Source organism: Lagopus muta, chromosome Z, assembly GCF_023343835.1.
Source record: "Lagopus muta isolate bLagMut1 chromosome Z, bLagMut1 primary, whole genome shotgun sequence".
Taxonomy (NCBI): domain Eukaryota; kingdom Metazoa; phylum Chordata; class Aves; order Galliformes; family Phasianidae; genus Lagopus; species Lagopus muta.
The window spans coordinates 71,748,569-71,767,381 of NC_064472.1; the positions used below are offsets into that span (position 1 = coordinate 71,748,569).

The 18,813-nt window shown below is 37.6% G+C and overlaps 1 protein-coding gene across 3 annotated transcripts in view; it reads right to left on the reverse strand.

Moving 5' to 3' along the window:
* PRR16 (proline rich 16) overlaps positions 1-18,813 on the reverse strand; it is a 144,981-nt gene that overhangs the window by 44,571 nt on the left and 81,597 nt on the right. The gene's annotated exons all lie outside the window — the stretch shown is intronic.

The window sequence follows — 18,813 nt, forward strand, 5'->3', positions numbered from 1 at the left end:
CCGACCTTTCTCACAATCGAGGTGTTTGCATATGCATCCCTGTATCAGTGATATTATGCGTCTACAATGTAAAGCTTGGTTAATTGCTTCCTGAATATTTGTTTAACATAAGGCAATGAGATGCAACTATCCTCCCATATAAGACTGTGTTATCTGCTCTTATGAATTTTACTTATGATCTGTTATCCTCTGAAGTAATCCTGAAATAGCATTTACTGCAGAAGAGAGGAAAAGTAGCTTTGTTTTCTAAGTTGAAAGCATTTATTAACTCATATGTTTTATTCTATAACCTCCTCTTACCACTAGTTCTTCCATTTTGTTCACTTCTACAACGCATCCCTCTTATTGGCTTCCAGATTTCTTCTTCCACTCAATTTTATATAAGACATGCAATATAGATAACCAAAATTTGTCAAGTGACAGTCAAAAGCCCTTCCTGAAAACTGATTTTAACTCAAAAGTTGAGTTAAAATAAAGCTGAATGACCGGTTTTAACCTGAGGATAACTAAGGAACAGCACAAGAACTAAGTATTTCCTCAAATGATATAAATAAAATAATCACAGGCATGGAAGTGTTATTAGTTAACTGCATTTCAGTAACATAAAGCTCACGCCATGGATCGGGGTCCCCATGGTGCACCAGTGATGTCCTGGAGGGAGCGCCTAAGGCCGCACACTTCTCGTCCTCCCACCATCCTCCTCATCCCTTTCAGTTTTTCATTTTTACTTCTTGCTATCATTGATTTTGTCATAATATTCTTGATTTCAAATTAAGCCTATTTTGTGGGAGTATAGCCATATTATAGGCTAAAAAATGGTAAAAGTTATTACTGTAGGCAGCAAGTTCACTTGCTCAAGTCTGTGCTAACTTCTGTGCTCACATCAAAACTGTGAATAATTAATATAAAAACTCAATAGAATGAAAGACCTTTCCAGATTCCTGGCTTTATGCTGTAACTACAAGTTGGGTATTTTTAAATCTGTAAAAATTCATATGCAGCAACTCACTTTATAGAAAGTAGTGCATTCTTTCTTCCCATAAAGAGCAAAAATGTCTTTGAAACACATTCCCATTTCTATCCAAGAGACAGAATTCATTTATACAAAATTCAAAGCCCAATACCTTGTTTCATTTCATTTTCTGTTTTAGCCAGATATGTAATTCACCAGATAATTAGGATTTAAAATGTTTGTCTAAAAGATGCAAGGCATGGTGGAATTCTGGCTACCATCAGATCTCAGACACATCCTCCAGGGTATACTGTGTGACTCCTTTCAGAAATTTCAGAACAAGGACAGATAAACTAAGTCTGTGCTAAGGCAATGTCAGAATCATGGGAAGAAAGTGAGCTTAGAGGAGAAAGAACTCATCATGTTGCTTGGTATATGTAAACAAGGCACAGAGAACTTTTCAAAATGAAAGGGAGAACAACAGAAAACTCATGTTCTGGGCAAAAAATTCAAGCAAGTTTCTTCAAGTTTAGTATGGATCTTTGTCAGTATCGTGATCTGTCTGTACATGGCTAAGTGCCCTATTGAATTTTATCCTGCTGTAGGTGTGGCTTTTTCACTTGAGAATGAATTGATGCAATATAATCCAAAGAAAATCACTGGAAAGAAAAGAAATAAAAAAGAATCACCAAAAAGCTGTAGGAAAAGACAGAAAGGAAAAACACATCTGTAAGGATGCTCAACAAAGAAGCATTTTAAGGTTTTTATATGTGACCACAGATTGGCCTATATTACAGTATCAGATTCTAAAACGTGTTAATATCTGGGTTTCTTCTGCAATTAGCTATTCCAATAGAACTTTTTTCCCTCTATTTTCTATAATGATACTTCCCTCAGAGTACAGGATTATAACCATACAGGATCACAGAAAAAAAAAAATTACTTATGTGAAGAAAAAGACAGCCATGGGCTGCTGATGTGGTTGTTGCACTTTTAGCTTTAGATATTCCACAGAAATTATCTGGATAACAAAAAGACTCTATACTGGCCTAAAATTCATGCATGAATTCCAAAATTAAATTCCCAATAGAGAAGAAAATAAGATATGAGAACTTACTTTAATTATATTTCAACAACAAATGTGCAGCATTCTAAACATTTTATTTCCTGTATGCCTGTAGAACAGATCACCAACAACAGCCTCTTTGCTTTAGAGCCTCACATGTGCAACACTGCACAAAATAAATGTACTCCATATAATGTAGCTCCAGAGAAATAGAAGCTAGTATTTATTATTTTGAAAAGGAGACACTGAAGTTGCTTTCCACTGTCACTATGAGGATAGAGCTGTAATTATACATCACATATATGTGATAAGAAAATGGCATAAAATGGCAGATCCCAGTGATGAGAACATTTGCATCCAAACTACCCTTCTGACAATGCAAAACATTTTCTCAGGAGTCAGATGATAGTCTGGCCTTATGAACCATTTGTAGACTTAAATGACTGCAAAGTTTATCCCCTGCCCTCTGGGCAACAGTGTAGTAGACAACGGAAATTTTCTGTCACCTACTCTTTGCAAAACATAAGAATAGGAAAAAATGGCTCTGACATGATGACACAGCTTACCTGTCCAAATTATTTACCACCACAGGTTGTGATTCTGTTTATTGTTATTTTCTTTCTTTCTTTTCTTTTCTCTTTTTTTTTTTTTTTTTTTTTTTTTTTTTTCATCCCAGAAGGAAAATTCAAATAACAGGAAAAAATAACAGATGTAGCACAAAACTGCAAGCTGAAAGAAAAATAGTCTCCATTTTGCAACACACTTCCTATGGGAATCAGAGGGAAAACATTTAGAAACAAAAAAATAAGCTACTCCAGTTGTGCAGAATCTGTTTTTCATTCTGTGATACAACAGAACTTGATTCAGCTGTGGAAGCATGGGGAGCCATCCTTTTCTACCCTGAGGAGCTCCTAGCCCTCCTAGCCTTGCTGGTGATATCCTAAGGTCTCAAGCTTTGTAGGATCCCAAACTCCTGAATAAACAAGAACATCAGCTCAATCCCACCCACTTTATGTGTTCTTATTGGACAGAATTACATACTCAGTAGCATTTTAATTGGATTTCTAACTAGCTAACTCTACAAAATTAATTATTATTGAATGGCATCAAAATATTTCACCCTGAAATCTAAACTTTTAAACATATCAAAGTCTGCTTAACAGCACTGCCTTAGAAATAGATGAAGAGTTTCTGGATATTTTTTTTTCTCATGTTTATATCGTTAGCATATAATCAGCAGAAAGATCAGTTGTTTGGGTGAAGCAAATTAACGAAGATTTATCACAGAAGTGCAGAATGATTTGGTTTGGAAGATTCCTCAAGGTCCATGCAGTTCCAAACCCTGTCATGGGCAAGGCCACCTTATCCTAGACCAGGCTGCCCAAAGCCCCATCCAGTGTGGCCGTGCACACTTTTAGAAATGGGTCATCAGTTTCTGTGGGCAACCTTTTCCAATGCTTTACTGTCCTCACTGCAAAAGATATCTTCCAGCTATCTAACCCAAATCACTGCTTTCAGTTTAAGATCACTGCACTTTGTCCTCACACTACACACCTGAACAGTCTCTCTCCGTTATTTTTATAAGCTCCCTCTAAATCCTGAAAGGTCACAATGGGGTCTCCTCAGAGCATTCTCTTCTCCAAACTGAACAAGCCCAGGTCCTACAGCCTTTCTTCGTAAGAGAGGAGTTCATGATCATCTTTGTGTCTCCTTCTTCTAGTCCTGCTCTAACCTTCATCATCTCCTTCATCTCTAGTTTCCTGGCCGATTAATTTACAACAGTCATTGTGAACCTGCACTGCCTAACAGCAACTAAAAATTCACATGTTAACAAGAAAAAGAAAAAATCAAAACACCTGAGGTTTTAAGCAGGTTTGGTATAACAATCTAATTAGGAAACAGTCAAGTGCATAGATGTACCAGTGTTCCTAATACACTTAACTTTGATGAGTAGACTAACGTTTCTCTGAAGAAGGCTCCTTGCTGAGTGCCTAACTAGAAGAACAGCTTCCACGAAAATTCAGAGTTGTACAACTACAGCAAGCTCATAAACCTTTGCTAAAGCAATTGGATAAAACTTCTGTTGAACTGCTTGTCAGTGTATTAACTTTAAGTATTTTAAAATATATTTCCACACTTCTAAAAATACACTTTTTTAAAAGGTTGTTTTCAGAAAACTAAGCTAACAATTTGCATGCAAAGGAGTGTAGAAAGACAATTTAAAAGAAGTAGGAAGTAATTTGGGGTATCTTCATGGTACCAACAGAAGACACTAAAGATGCTTGAGATGTTTCACAAAGCAAAATACAATATTTCTCTGCTTTCAGGTTTGGGTTAGATACAGAAAACTAGAGAATGATAATTAAATGATGCCAAAAGGAGAACAACAGACTGTGGTTAGATCTGAAATTTATGCTTAATTTTATTGGAAGACTTCAGAGCCAAACATCTGCTAAGTAAATGCTATTAATAGTATTAATTAATGATGAAAACCAAAAGAAAATTGTTAGAAGTTGATCAAAGAGGCTGCGCAGAAATTAACATGGGACTCCATAGAGGACACGAATAAAATAAATACCTGTGTAGGAACTGACAAGCAAGCACTGGAAAGAAGAAAAGCAAATAGTGCTTTATACGAACGGCTTGCCAGGTGGTAGTTACTAAGAGCAGGATTATTAGATTTAAAGACAGCAGTACAAAGTAAAATAATGATTGCACCGTGGAAGCATTTCAGAAACACAGCACGCAACTTGAAGAAGGAGCACTTAAGCAGTGGATGAATGCTGTAGATAAGAGCTCTCGGTGAACCAACAGCATAATGAAAGGCTAAAGGAAGAAGAGGCAGTCATTGGGAAAGAGCTGCTATAAAACACTTCAGTTAATGGCCAAAGTTCTATGGGCGTTTGTGAGAAACACTGCACAAAATGCTCATGCTCATAATTGTTACAGTTTGTACCATAAGTAAAATCTATAGCAAAATAACATGATTTTATATTCCCACTTCAGTAAAATTAAACATGAGGATGACTCATGTGACTTTTATAACACAGGATGGGACTGCAGATTACCATTTAGAGAAAACTTCCCTTCCTGTTGTCTCCTTCTTGGAGGGTCTAGAATTTTAAACTACTTAGAGAAATTCTGCACAGCAAACATCATCGTATGGAGGACATACCAGTCCTATGCATGTAACTTTCACTGAAATGTTAAAAAGACAAATAACTCCTCACCACCAAAAAATACAACAACAACAACAACAAAAAAACAAACCCGACACTGAAATCACAAGGAATTTGTAGTGAAAAAATATCCAGCAGTGAACTCCCACCTGTTAAAGTTATTGAACATTTATATTAAATTGCTTTAAAATATAGAGAGCACAAAGCATAAGTTTCCCACTGAGGCTAAACTGCATCCCCCACTTAAAGCAATTGGGAATTCAAAAAAAATGTCTTGAGATTACCAAAGCAGCCAAAGCAGCCTGTTCTGGCCCAACATTTCCACTGTACAAGTTCTGTTTGGCTGTTAATTCCTACAAGGGCTAAGGAACTAAATATCCTAACTTGATTGGACCAACACTCAAAACTCTGAACATCTTACTCAGTGCCAGTGAATTAAGGAAAGGAAGTTAGGTAAAAAGTTACGTGCTTCCATAAGGTGTTGAATTGTCAGCTGCAGTTTTGACCTTGCTATGCCAGGTTCTCCCTGCTGATAATACAGACTTAGACAATTAGCTCAGACAGCAGGCCTCCTGTTTCTCCAAATAACATCGTTAGCTCTCCTATCTCTGGAATGCAAGGCAGCAGGCTTGGACAGTAAGACCACAAATTAACGAAGAAGCAGCAGATTGGTGAACAGAGTTGTGGTTGATGAGGCGACCAGCCACAGCCAGCCAAGTGTCCTTGAACCTGACCCAAGTCCAAGAAAACAACACGATGACCTTCATCAGAAAGACCACCAAGTAAAAGAGCTGAGACTTGGGGCGAAGGGCAGATGTCAATCATTTTGGGGACTCACTGTCATAATCCAGCCTGTTTTTGGACATCTAATGCATACATAAGCAGCTTGCTCTTGTAAGTTTGTGCTGTTCTTGCTTTCCAGTATGCAGGCTAGGTGGGAATATACCCCCTGCATCCGGTGTGTATGCAGAGCTGATTAAACATACCTGCTTTACGACTACTATGTGGTTATGCTTTGATCTCCGCACGTCATTATTCTCATTATAAGAATCAAAATAAGAATAAAACATGGCAGAGGACGCGTATGGTTTCATTTAATTCCTAACCTTATATTAGAAAAGTATCTTCAATTAGTCACAAACTCTTTTTGCAGTGCTTCTCTCTGTGATTATGCAACATGCATGCACAAATGTATATTTATCTACTCAGAACTTTATTATCTCCTCACAATAAATGTTCCACTGGGTTTGTTTCTGCCCTGATTTAAAGGCAGTTGAATGTTCAATGAATACATAAACCACAGCTGAATTCAATCCACCACTGAAAATTATTTTTCTATTTTTCAACTCTTGGAAACTGCAGACTGCTTTTTAGAAAAGAAAGTAATACACCCTTAAAGATTCATAAGATCACAGAAGTTCAAAATTACAGTTTTTCATAAGGCATCCAGACTCCATTTTCAATTTTTTTTGGTACATTCTTCGATGCTTCATGTGAATTTATGAGTAAGATTTCTTTTTTAAAAATGACTTGCATGCTTACAAGCTAGAACCTAAAAAAGAAGCTGCATAAGCAAAATGGGAATGGTACTTGCCTATGATATTTCTTCTGCGATGGAAGAGTTATAACCCACATATTACTATTTAGCACTACACTACAGCAATATACAGCTATGATATTTAACATTTCACCATTGTCATGTTTCAAGTCTTGTAGAAAATGAATAATTGCAGATGGATACTGGTCTGGATTATAAACCAGTGCAAGACATGTTAGATCATCAGCCTAGCACAAGTTTTAATTTGCTTTCTTTGAACTCAAGAAGGACGCTGGTGAATAGATCAAAATTTGGTGATATTCATTTACAAACAAGATGTTTTAATTCCATTTTTTCTGAAACTATTCCAAAAACTTGCAAAGGTTGACATGGATAATTGTTTACGTACAAAGAGTATGTACATGGCAAAATAGAAGAGGAAACTCCTAATCAACAAAGAACCAACAGCCAGCTCTACCAGGAAGAAGCCATTCTTGATTTTTAAGTGAAGAACTGGCCAACATTAAATAACAGTAGCTCTAATATCTTCTGATTACACCTCTATTCCTACAAGACATTGCTCACTTGCTGTAATTACTAAAGGAATCTGTAAGACCTTAAAAAGCAGCTTATTATTTCCTGTAGTTGCTAGTATGTTGTTTGGTTTTTTTTTTGGTTTTTTTTTTTGTCAAAAAAGGAATCTTCAGTATAACAAAGGACATACATGATGCCTTTTTTTTCTCCAGTAAATCTTTGCCTGGGTGACCTAAACAAACACAAAGCTGAGTGCAAATGAAAGAGATATCTTTAATAACAGTGAGAGCATCAGTATTTCCCTCTATTCTTTTAGCTGTGTAACATCAGAAGAAGACTGCTCTCAAGTGCTTGTAATTCCAGCTTCAGCCATCCATGTTCACATCTTTTCCATTTGCCACAACTAATGTCTCCCATCACCCCCAGTGAATGCAACTTCAAGCCCAAGGGGAAATTGAACCAAAATTAGAATGGAAATATGTTTATTGAGTTGCTGGATAATTACAAATAGAAACCAGAAGAAGAGCCAAACATGCAGAGATGAATGGCCTTCTTAGTACAATACTTTGAAAAAATGAAAAAAAAGGGATGTCTAGGCAAAACTACAGGAATAGAAAGTCACACAGATATATTTTTTGCAAGACTTTATCCCAGCCTTAAAATAACTTCAGTCTGAAAGAAGTCTTAACAGATTTTGCCTTTGACAGATCCTGACATATTTATCTACCATGAACATGCCTACCTGTGCTTGAACCATGTAAGCCCTTAGCATCCACAGTATCCTGCAGACTTCCACCTTGATTACAGGACATTCCACCTATTCCTCTTGTTGCTTGAGGAAAATGCAGGGGCTATATAGACAGTGTGTTTCATGGACTTGCATAATACTTAAACTGCATCTGTTTTGTACAAAAATCCATAAAACAGATATGCACGACTTCTGAATCTTTTTTTTTTTTTTTTTTCTCACATACTAAATACTTGACAAAAACCTGTCAAACACCAAACACCATAGCAAATGTCTTCAGAACAAAGAGCGATAACCTTATACAAGGAAAAACAGATTCAATCAGCTCTATTCATCCAGCAGTACTTCATCAACCACTAGTACATTATACATGAAAAGTCTTCTAGTGTATCCAGAAGTATCTCATTATCTGAAGCAGTACTAATAAATAACTGTGTTGGTTTATACTAAAATATTCTAGCATACTGCTTGGAATTAGACTAATACTTGAGCTAATTCACACTTTTGGGAAGACCGTAGCTCCAGCTTTCAGGGGACAGGCACTACCACACCTCCACTGCAGCACCACCAAAGGGCACAGTTAGCATCACACTCATACTGAATATTTATCTAAAAGACTTATACCCCTCTAAGCAAACTTACATGATTCCCACCTCTGCAAATAACAAAAACATTAATAATTATTCACCAAGACAGAAAAGGAAATGGAAAATAGCAGCAATGATAATTTACATAGATACTTTTACAAAATAAGTGATGCACAACACAACTGCTCACTCCATTAACCTCCACCCAACCAGTTCCCAGGCAGCAGCTACTCTCTCCCCAGGCACGGTTTTATAGTTTTCATAGGATATCATAAGATATGGGGTATCCTTTTGACCAATTTGGGTCAGCTGCCCCAGTTCTCACCCTGGCAGAACAGTGTGAGAAGCTGGATCTGTTCAGTACTGCTCAGATAACCAAAACATCAGTGTGCCATCAACACTGTTTTTCTCCTTGAGACAAAGCACAGCATCGCACCCAGCACTGGGTAGCAGTGTTAAACACAGTTTTTGAAGATCAACTTCCAAAAGCAGCAAGTCAATCTGGCACAGCTTGCTCTGAACATCCACTGGAAAAAAAAAAGGGCTTTTAAGTACTTGAGAAGGGAACGACAGCTACATAACGAAAAAAGAAGAAAGAAAAAAAAAAGATTAAATTCATGTGACTCACAATGAAAACTGCAAATTAATGGAAAATCAGTAATTTTCTCTATATTGTTGTACTGATGCTTTTTTTTACTCTTCAAGCTCAGAGTTGACAGCACAGATAGCCTGCGTGACTATTTAAGCTCATGAAACAATGCTCTTTTTCATTCTGAGAACACAACAATCTACCATATATTTTATCTCTAAAAATGGCTAACACAAAACCCTGATAAGGAGTGTGTCAAACTACTTTAATATTTGGTTTGAGTATATTTTTTCCCTGAATTGGTGGAATTATATATTACATTCTTAGGAAAAAAAGGGATTTCATATCTCTATTTTTACTCTCTTGAAGAAAAAAAGATAAGAAGGATGAAGCTGGATAAAATTACATACTTCACAGTGAACGTCTTCTGTTTAATATTAAAGATGCATAGGACACCAGAGCCATGAAATTTCAGTGTGTCCTCTGAATCAAAATTATCTTTCTAAGTCAACAGCTTAGAGGTGCTACTTGCTACTTACTAATTCTCTCTAAAAACAAGTAGCAATTAAAAATGGCAGACTGTTAACAAAAACTAAGGAATGTTTGGTCTGCGTATCTTCATTATTGCTAATGTTTTCTAAATAAAAGTTTCTAAAACAACTGGTAATGTAGCACTACAAAATGTCAGAGATTTTAGCCCCTATATAACAGTCTTTGCTGTAAACATTGGTACACACTAGTTACAAATACAGTGACTTTTCTACCATACGTCACCTAATTTAAGTGAATGCTAAATATTTCTTGAAGCTTATAATACTTCTCTGATCTCATGCTGCTTCTCAAAGCATAAAGAAGCTCCTTAAATTACAAGCATTCCCAGGCTCTTAATGCTCACCATGGAGATTGAAAGGTCCCCTGTTTCCCCTGTATGATTAGAAAAATGTGTCCAATACAACACATACAACAGTTTCCTAGGTACACTATTCAGAGACATTAATAACAGCCACTCAAACCAAACTAAACAACAACAATAAAAAAACTTCCAGTATTACAACTACAATAAAAGAATTCCAAGCTTTGCCAGCTTTAAACACCCAACAACTTACTGCCACCACTTCACCAGAAATAAATATCAAGCATCCTCTTGTTCTAGAAATGAAAAAGATGTTTCCCAAGAACAGCCTCTGCATCTTCTTGGAGCACATGTGTTAGACTCGTGGATTTGTTTGATTAAAGGATTTTATGAGTGAAAAACTGCTCTGAGCATAGATGGCCTCCCTACTATAATATTTCACCAGAATTTCTGTGACAATTCCAAAGCCACACTTAAGAACAAATGCAATGTGTCATGAATTTACATTAATCTGGAAGCAGTAATTCTAATCCTGTTTTACACTTATTAAAATACAGTTTCAACAGAGCTGAACAGAACTGGCAGATGCAGCTCAGTAGACGTATTTCCCACCAGTTCTTTTGGCTTAAACACTACCCAAGATTTCACAATCCAGTAAGTTCCATTCTAATTGAAAGTTTGGACACATTCGAAGTTCAAAGATAATTTTAGGCGAAATGAAACCATCTGCTTTTTACAATGGGAGAAAAACAAAGCAACCAAAAAAACCTAAAGCACTCTGTTATGTGTTACAGCAACAGAAACAGCTTCTGCTCAAGCAATAGGTTGAAGCACCCGACATGATAAAAGTAATATTACTGATGGTGATGGTGATTACTAAGAAGCTGCATAACTATAGCAGCTGAACTGTCTCGAATTGTCAGGTGGATAAGTTAGGTTTCTCTTCTTGCTTTCCTGGTGAGCTGCTGGCACATCTGGAATTAAATGTGCTGCAGATGGAAAGAACAAGAGATGTTTTAATACAGGTCCTAGTGGAGGCTTCTTGGTTCTGCAATGGACTTCTTTCATTTGGATGTACTAAGCAGCATAAGTCACAGGAGATTGCCCATGCTTTGCTTATGATGCTAATAAGTAATAGCACTGCTAATACATAATAGCAGCAGATTGGCTGAACTCTGCTACTAGCACTTGCTATAAACCACATAGGTGTGAAATGAATACTTGGTTGCCTTTGAATTATTATTTCTTCTAAGTTAAATAAATGATTTCTGCTGATACTGCATGTTGTGGTTTAACCTGGCAGGTGCTGAGAACCACACCATCGTTTGCTCCCTCCTTCTCTTCCCAGTGGGACAGGGGAGGGAATTGGAAAAAAATTCCACAAAGTAGAACTTGTGGGTTGAGATAAAACTATTTACTAAAATAGAGAAAAAGAAATAGTTGTGAGCATGTATATATAGCATATATAAATGTATATGACAAGTGATGCACAAGCAATTGTGCACCATCCCAAGACCAATACCCAGCTTGCTCCCAAGCCATGGTGCAGAGAGCTCTCTTCAAAACTCCTTCTGCTTGATGGCATGGAACATCCCTCTGGCGATGGGAGGGGAAATCCCCAAGAAATCTGTAGCTTAGGTTGAAGGAGATAATTGCTTCAGTGTGCCTGCCAAATCACAATAGTATGGATGCTTTTTATAGGACATGACTAATACGCTTTTGTCCGTATAAGACCATTAGCTCATGTTCTTGGCTCTGTTACCTGGTGTTGCAGTTCTATTTCTGGTTGAATATTAGGTAGGTTATCACACAGGAAAACAGAAACATTCTGCTTTTGCACAGTCTGGGAAGAAGAAAGCTCTGACAAAAGCAAGGAGACAAATCCAGCCTTACTTGACATGTTTAAATATGAAGGGACTCCAGACAACTTCACTTTCACAAGGATTTTATGCTGTAAATTACTATAATGTTAGTAAATTCAAGTTCTGAGCAGCTCCTCCTATTGGGATGAAAGCATAGACAAAGACACGCCTACACTCAAAACACTCAGAAAACAAAGATGCCATTGGACTGCTTGAAATATCTCAAATACTAAGGCCTGTGTTGTAAGAAAATTATGCTCTAACCAGTGCTGAGCAAGTAAAAAAGACTTTGGCTTTTAAACATTCAGTTGAGGCATCACTCATTTGCTTGGCTATTGCTCCCGGAAACACGATGCTGTTTTTGCTGCTTGTGGTCATGCCCCTCTCTGGCATACTTGATTCAGATGCCTCTGCATTTGAGGCACAGGGTTCCCTTGGGGGTAGATACTTTTGCTGTTCTGAGTGAAAAAGAAGTACTACTTATTGGATATATTCATTAAAGGCTGAAGGTGAGGAGGTTTGTATCCTTCTGCAGGTGAGTAGTTTCACTGCAGAGAACTGCAGCAGTGAACTGTGCTGATAAATAAAGCAGAACACCACTGCCAAGCAGATTTGACACAGTGAGTTGCTTTGGGCTGGGGAACAACCTCTGTCCCTGACATGCAGGACAGCAAGCTGCCATCAAGATTCAGTCCAACTAATGCAGATTTCCAACAAAGATAAGGTCAGTGATGCATACCTTGGCACAGCCTTATACTTAGCCTTCAAACGCTTGTTCTGTTTCTTGGCTTCTCTGCTCAGCATTTCCAGTTGAGTTAGCAACTTAGTGGGTAAGCTACGGAAGATCACAGAATCGTAGGGGTTGGAAGGGACCTCCAGAGATCATCGAGTCCAACCCCCTGCCAAAGCAGGTTCCCTACAGCAGGTCGCACAGGTAGGCATCCAGGCAGGTCTTGAACATCTCCAGAGAAGGAGACTCCACCACCTCCCTGGCAGCCTGTTCCAGTGCTCCGTCACCTCACTGTAAAGAAGTTCTTGCGCACACTGGTGCGGAACTTCCTATGCTGCAGTTTCCGGCCGTTTCCCCTTGTCCTGTCTCCACTCACCACTGAAAAGAGTCCGGCCTCGCCATTCTGCCCCCCACACCTTAGATATTTATAGACCTGGATCAGGTCCCCTCTCAGTCTCCTTTTCTCAAGGCTGAACAGACCCAGTTCACTCAGCCTTTCTTCATAGAGGAGATGCTCCAGGCCCTTCACCATAATGTACCTTAAAATTATGGATAGTAATTGCTTTTGCAGTGACTATGGCAACACAAAGAAAATTTGAACCAAACTTCACAGAGAAGAAAATCAGAAAGCAACTTCACTTTTCCTGTATCCTCTTTTCACATTATTTCAGGACAAATAGTTTTCTCCTCTTATTCTTTTTTAATACATAATATGCAAGTAGAACAATGACTACTCGAGTTAATTAACCAACCCCTCAAGTACTAAATAATTTCTTTGATTGCCACCCACATTACTAATCAGTTTTGAAGAGTCCTTATGTCCAGCCTCTATGATTTCCCATTCCTTTCTGATAATTGTAGCACTTGTCGAAAGAGGAATGAAATGTTTTGTACCTATTATGCTGAAGTGGTCCTTACATGTAAAGAGTGAGATTGTTCCAGTGCTGCTGGCAGGATATGAAGAGAAGCATTAGGAAGACAGATGAAATGCATTTTTTGCCACTGCTCACAAAGGTCAGACTGATTTCAAATACAAACAATGTCCTATTATTGAAAAGAACATGACTGAGAAGGCTGAGAAGATGTCACATACAAGAGAGCTTTGGTACTTATATCAGCATTTTACCATAAAATTCATTAGTTGTTGCTGTATATGCCATAACCAGGCAGCACTGAGCAAATCAGCAACTTGTTTTCTGAGTTATTAGTGAAAAATTATACAAATATCCATAAGCTTTATGGCTACTGTTATAATTTCACTTCGACATAGAAGCTTGGTGCCCAGGTTTGCCCCTTTAGCTAAGCAAATATAAGCTGCAGAAGTATTCATTAAGGATTTAGACTCAGGCTTGCATACTATGGAGTATGTGTATATAGATATGTTCTTACTATGTGTAATATAAGAAAGTGTCACAAACTCTGAAAAACACACCATCAGTAGTTGAAAAATAAAGCAACCTAGAAATGATGAAAGAAAAACTAAGTTCTGCAAATATCTACATATTTAATTGGGAATTGCTGGTGTTCCTGGAATGCCAAGACAGCATTCTTGCAAACACTGATCAGCATATCCATGGCACTTCTTAGGGTCTTGTACCTTGCTGAAATTCAAGCACTGCTCAGATCTGCTTAAATATTCAGGAATTGATTTAAATCACATGTCCAGTATACCAGATTTCATTAGGAAAGTGACAAGACACACAGAGTCTAAATTGCTGTGACTCTGAAGCCACCACATCTCCATAGCCCCTTCACTGTTCATTTGCAAGGTTACTTGTACTATTCACTATGAAGTCTGTATGCCCTTGCTTGATTTGTCTGCTGGTTCCTATATCTTAAAAGATCCTGAGCTTTCTCTGGTGCTCACAACTGTTTATAAACAAAAAGTAAGAAAAACAAAGATCTCTTGACAAAAAATTCTTCACAAACTCTCCATAAAATAAACTTCTCCCTCAATTTTTCACACAATGGACTACCAGCATTTTTTCTGGTGTATGAAAATAAGGACCAGCATGATATCTCAGTGACTGGTAGAAACAAAAATAATCTGCACAAGCATGCCTTCATTTAAATACTGCACTAAAATAAATGGAAAATACACAGCTGTTGCATCATGGACACAACCACAGTAGAGTGGTAACAAAGAAAGTGCAGCATAAACTCAGCTTATTCAAAAGCTCACACAGGTGTGAGTTGTGTTATGCAATTCAAAATTCTAAACTTCTAGAGCATCTGTCATACAAAAAATTAAACCACAGACTTGGGTCAGTTTAAGAGAAACATTTAAGTGCTACTTACAAATGGAGCAAAACATTTTCTGTTGTATTAGGTATTAAAAAGCAATTGATAACTGGGCACTAAAAAAGCATTAATTGTCAAGTACTTCACTTACAATTTCAGATTTCATTGCAGAAAGTTGAAAATAAAATTACACTTTTGATACGGAAATGATTGAAAAAAAGGTTGGAAGGTGTCCCACTAATGGAATCACTACCACTTGAAAACATAACAAATTACATGTCTGTGAGTCTATGACTGATAAAAGGTTATACTGTGATCTAGATACAGTAGCTTTCAAGAAGCAGTAAGTTTTTGGTGATTTTTTTTTGTCCCCTTGCCCCCTCTTTTTAGATAAAAAAGTCAGTAGTAAGGATATTCCTACTGTAGTGAGTCAGTCAATATTCAGCCTGCAGTTATGCACAGACTATCTAATTGCAGTTTATAAACTTCCTAGAAAATTAGCATAAATTGACCGGTACCACAGAGATGTGACAGCTAAAATATAAAATCTATTAGCACTGCAATCTTAAAAAAAAAAATTACAGATGGTGAAATAGCCAACAGCCTCACAGCCAACAAATACTATCTGAAATGCTAGCACAGTTCTTCAAAAAGACGAAGAAAATATGGAAAACACAATGGTGGTATAGAAAAAATGCAGTAAGAATGGCAATTTAGAAACCAAGATGTGGAGATACACAACATGCTTGTTCATGCCAGTGGTTCTTATTGGTGGAGCATGAGGGGGGAACTTCAGAGCATAAGGATTTACTTTTCCCAGTGTTGTAGTCAAGGATGAAGAGTAACTGGAAGCAAACAAACAAACAAAACAAAAAAAACAACCCAGTATTACAGTTCTTCCATTCTCTCTAAGTGTGGTGGTAGAGCAACCTTTAATCCTTGTCTAGATTCTGCTCTATGAAAACAAGAATTCATGAACACACCAATTCATAAATCCAGGCTGTGGAAATGAACCTCCTGAAAAGAAAGAACTGAAGACAAGCTGCCGCTATTTGATTCATATTTGAACCAGGAGAGTTTACCAGTGTCTGAACATACAGATGTTTATGTGTGTGGCATGATGGTGAAAATGCACAGCTAACGGTGGTGACTGTTGAAAAACAGAGTTCTGTAGCTGAGAATTTGCTCTACCAAACAGTGTTATTGCGCTCCTTGTATCTGATGCAGTTTCCATGGAAATAAATGGGAGGCATTGCTTTCAGAGTGACCTTCACATATGTAAAAGTTTTACTTCTGTCCGGATTTCTGCCTGGCTCAGCTCTTCTATTTGCTCAACTCTTCCTCTCATTAAAATGAAAACGTTGAAAAATAAAAACAAACAGAAAAGAGGGAAAAAAACAGACTGGATCTTCTAAACTCTTTGCTAAACCTGGGCATTATACCCCACCTTCCAATGTTAGGCATTCTAACAGAAGAGGAGGTAAAAATTAATTTTGATATTTGCAATATCAAAAGCTAAAAGAGAAATAATTTTCCTTATGAAAAATGAAGACATACCAGTCTTCTCTTCATGAGCTATGAAATATTTTGATGAAAGGAGCAACATTCAATGAAAATCAAATTAAATTCTATTTTCTGCTGATCTGCACTGCCTTGCCAGATCTTTTGAAATGTATTACTTGCAGATATTGCAAGCCTCCATTATACTTTTATCACACAATTTTTAAAACCTTACTTTGTTTTGATTGATTGTGTGAACAAAATTAAGCACATATGCCATGATCTCAGTATCTGATAATTCACACAACTATTTGTTTTTCAGATCTTTCACTGTTATCTTAGGCCAACCAATTTCTCTGCAGTTACGGGACGACTACAAAATATTCAACATTTGAGCCAGAACAAAAGCAATACTGTATTAGTTCAAAGCATGTCTGACATTTTCATTGGACAGCCTTTAAAACAGCTATGCTGGATAAAAATCACTTCATGAATATACTGTAATAAAAATATTTTTTTTCCCCTAAGCCATCATACCATTAGCTGGCACAAACTACCACGTCTGTAAAACATGGACACTTGCTATTAGCTACCATTGCCAGCACATCAATATTCCAGGTCCCACCACTGTGAGGTACCAAAGAAACTGCACCAATAATATTAAATTATCCATCTAAATTTTCATACTCAGTAGCACCACGCCTTTGCATCATTCACATAACAACTGAAGTGCAATAGCAATTCACATTTCCCAAAGCTTAGTAACCACTTGCTGTACCAAACTCAAAGAAATAGGCTGGCTGGCTGTGTTTCACAGGTGCACAACAGTCATGACCTTCAAAGTAGTCAGTGTATCACAGAATGGTAGATTTTCTTTTGCTTTCCAGTGGACAGTAAGAAGCATATACATAAATACATCCTTTTATTAGAGTGTAATTTACCTATTTGTCTCGGATGTCTGATGCCTAGGAATGCTGAAATACACAGCATGATTGGAGAAAAATGATATGCAGTTATTATAATAATCTGAAATTAATGATACTATACAAATCAGCCAGTCAACAATAAATCCATATAATTTCTTTCTCACTATTGCAAACGCATTACCAAAAGGATGATAGAGAGGAGACTTAGAACAACAAAACTCCTATGTGACATGCTCACCTTCAAATAAGATGTAAAGCAAAAACAAAAACCAATCCTCTTCGGGATTTTAGGAATCACAGAACAGTTTGGGTTGGAAGGGACCTTTAAGATCACCCAGTTCCAACCCCCTGCTGTAGGCAGGGATACTTCCCTCTATACCAGGTTGCTCACAGCCCCATCCAGCCTGGCCTTGAATGTTCCAGGGAGGCGGCATCCACAGCCTTGAATCCGTTACTGTTAGGAATGTAAAGAACTGTTCACTGCCTGAGGGCAAAATGACTGCAAAATGTACTATGCAGCCCTCACAGACCAAAACCTCCACCTCACTGCACTCATCTGCACCTCTACCAGCACTACATACGTCAGCAAAGTAACAGCCTGGGGAAGTGAATGGCAGCCAGTCTGAGTGCCAACCCCACGCACCCTATGGCCAATGCGGCAACATCAGATGCTGAGTTTCAGAACAGTTGCATGGATCAGCAGCCTGATATAGAATTTTTTTCTGGCCTAATTACCTCTTCTGGCCATGACCTCTTCTGCTACCCACGCCATAGAGTAAGAAGTGCTGTGCCAATGAAAGGGAAATCTTGTGGTTCCCACTCTTCTCCACAGCTAGCTTCTCTGTTGAGTAAAGTTGTCAGTGTACTAGCAAATCCTTTGCAGCCACTAATAGTCATAGGGAAAGCAGGAAACTTTATTATGGCTTTGGAGCAACTTCAAGAAGTCATGCATGTGAAGTGACACATGAGGCAAAATCTTCAGTCTCCAGGGCTCACGCTGCATCAGCAGAACATGCAACCTTTTTCCCATAGCCCTGGAAGCCCCATCTCTGGCCACCATCCTTCACGTTCCATTAATTTTCTCTGTATACTCAGGAGGTACCTAACTGGTACCTCACTGTACTTTCTCTTGCACTGTAAATCTATCAGTTTTGGGGGACGTAGCAGTGCTTTTTACATCCCCGTAGCTCAAGCTTAAGATTTGTTCTGAGTGAGAACTCTACAATGGCATTTTTTACAGACTTTTGAAACCTTTAGAAAAGAATTCAGCTGCCTAAAATGAGAGAAGTACTCACTTATGGGAAAGAAAACTTCCAAAAACATGGTCTGTATTGAAGAGTAACAAGCAGGTCAACTGTTTTCTTTTCCTTTTTTTTTTTTTCAATGACCTAAAGATTACTTTATTTCTAGATATACATATATATAACTACACAATTTTTATGACTAGTCATCCAAGAAATTGTACAAATTACAGCTGTGTTTTAATCTGTTTAACATATGAAGTAATTT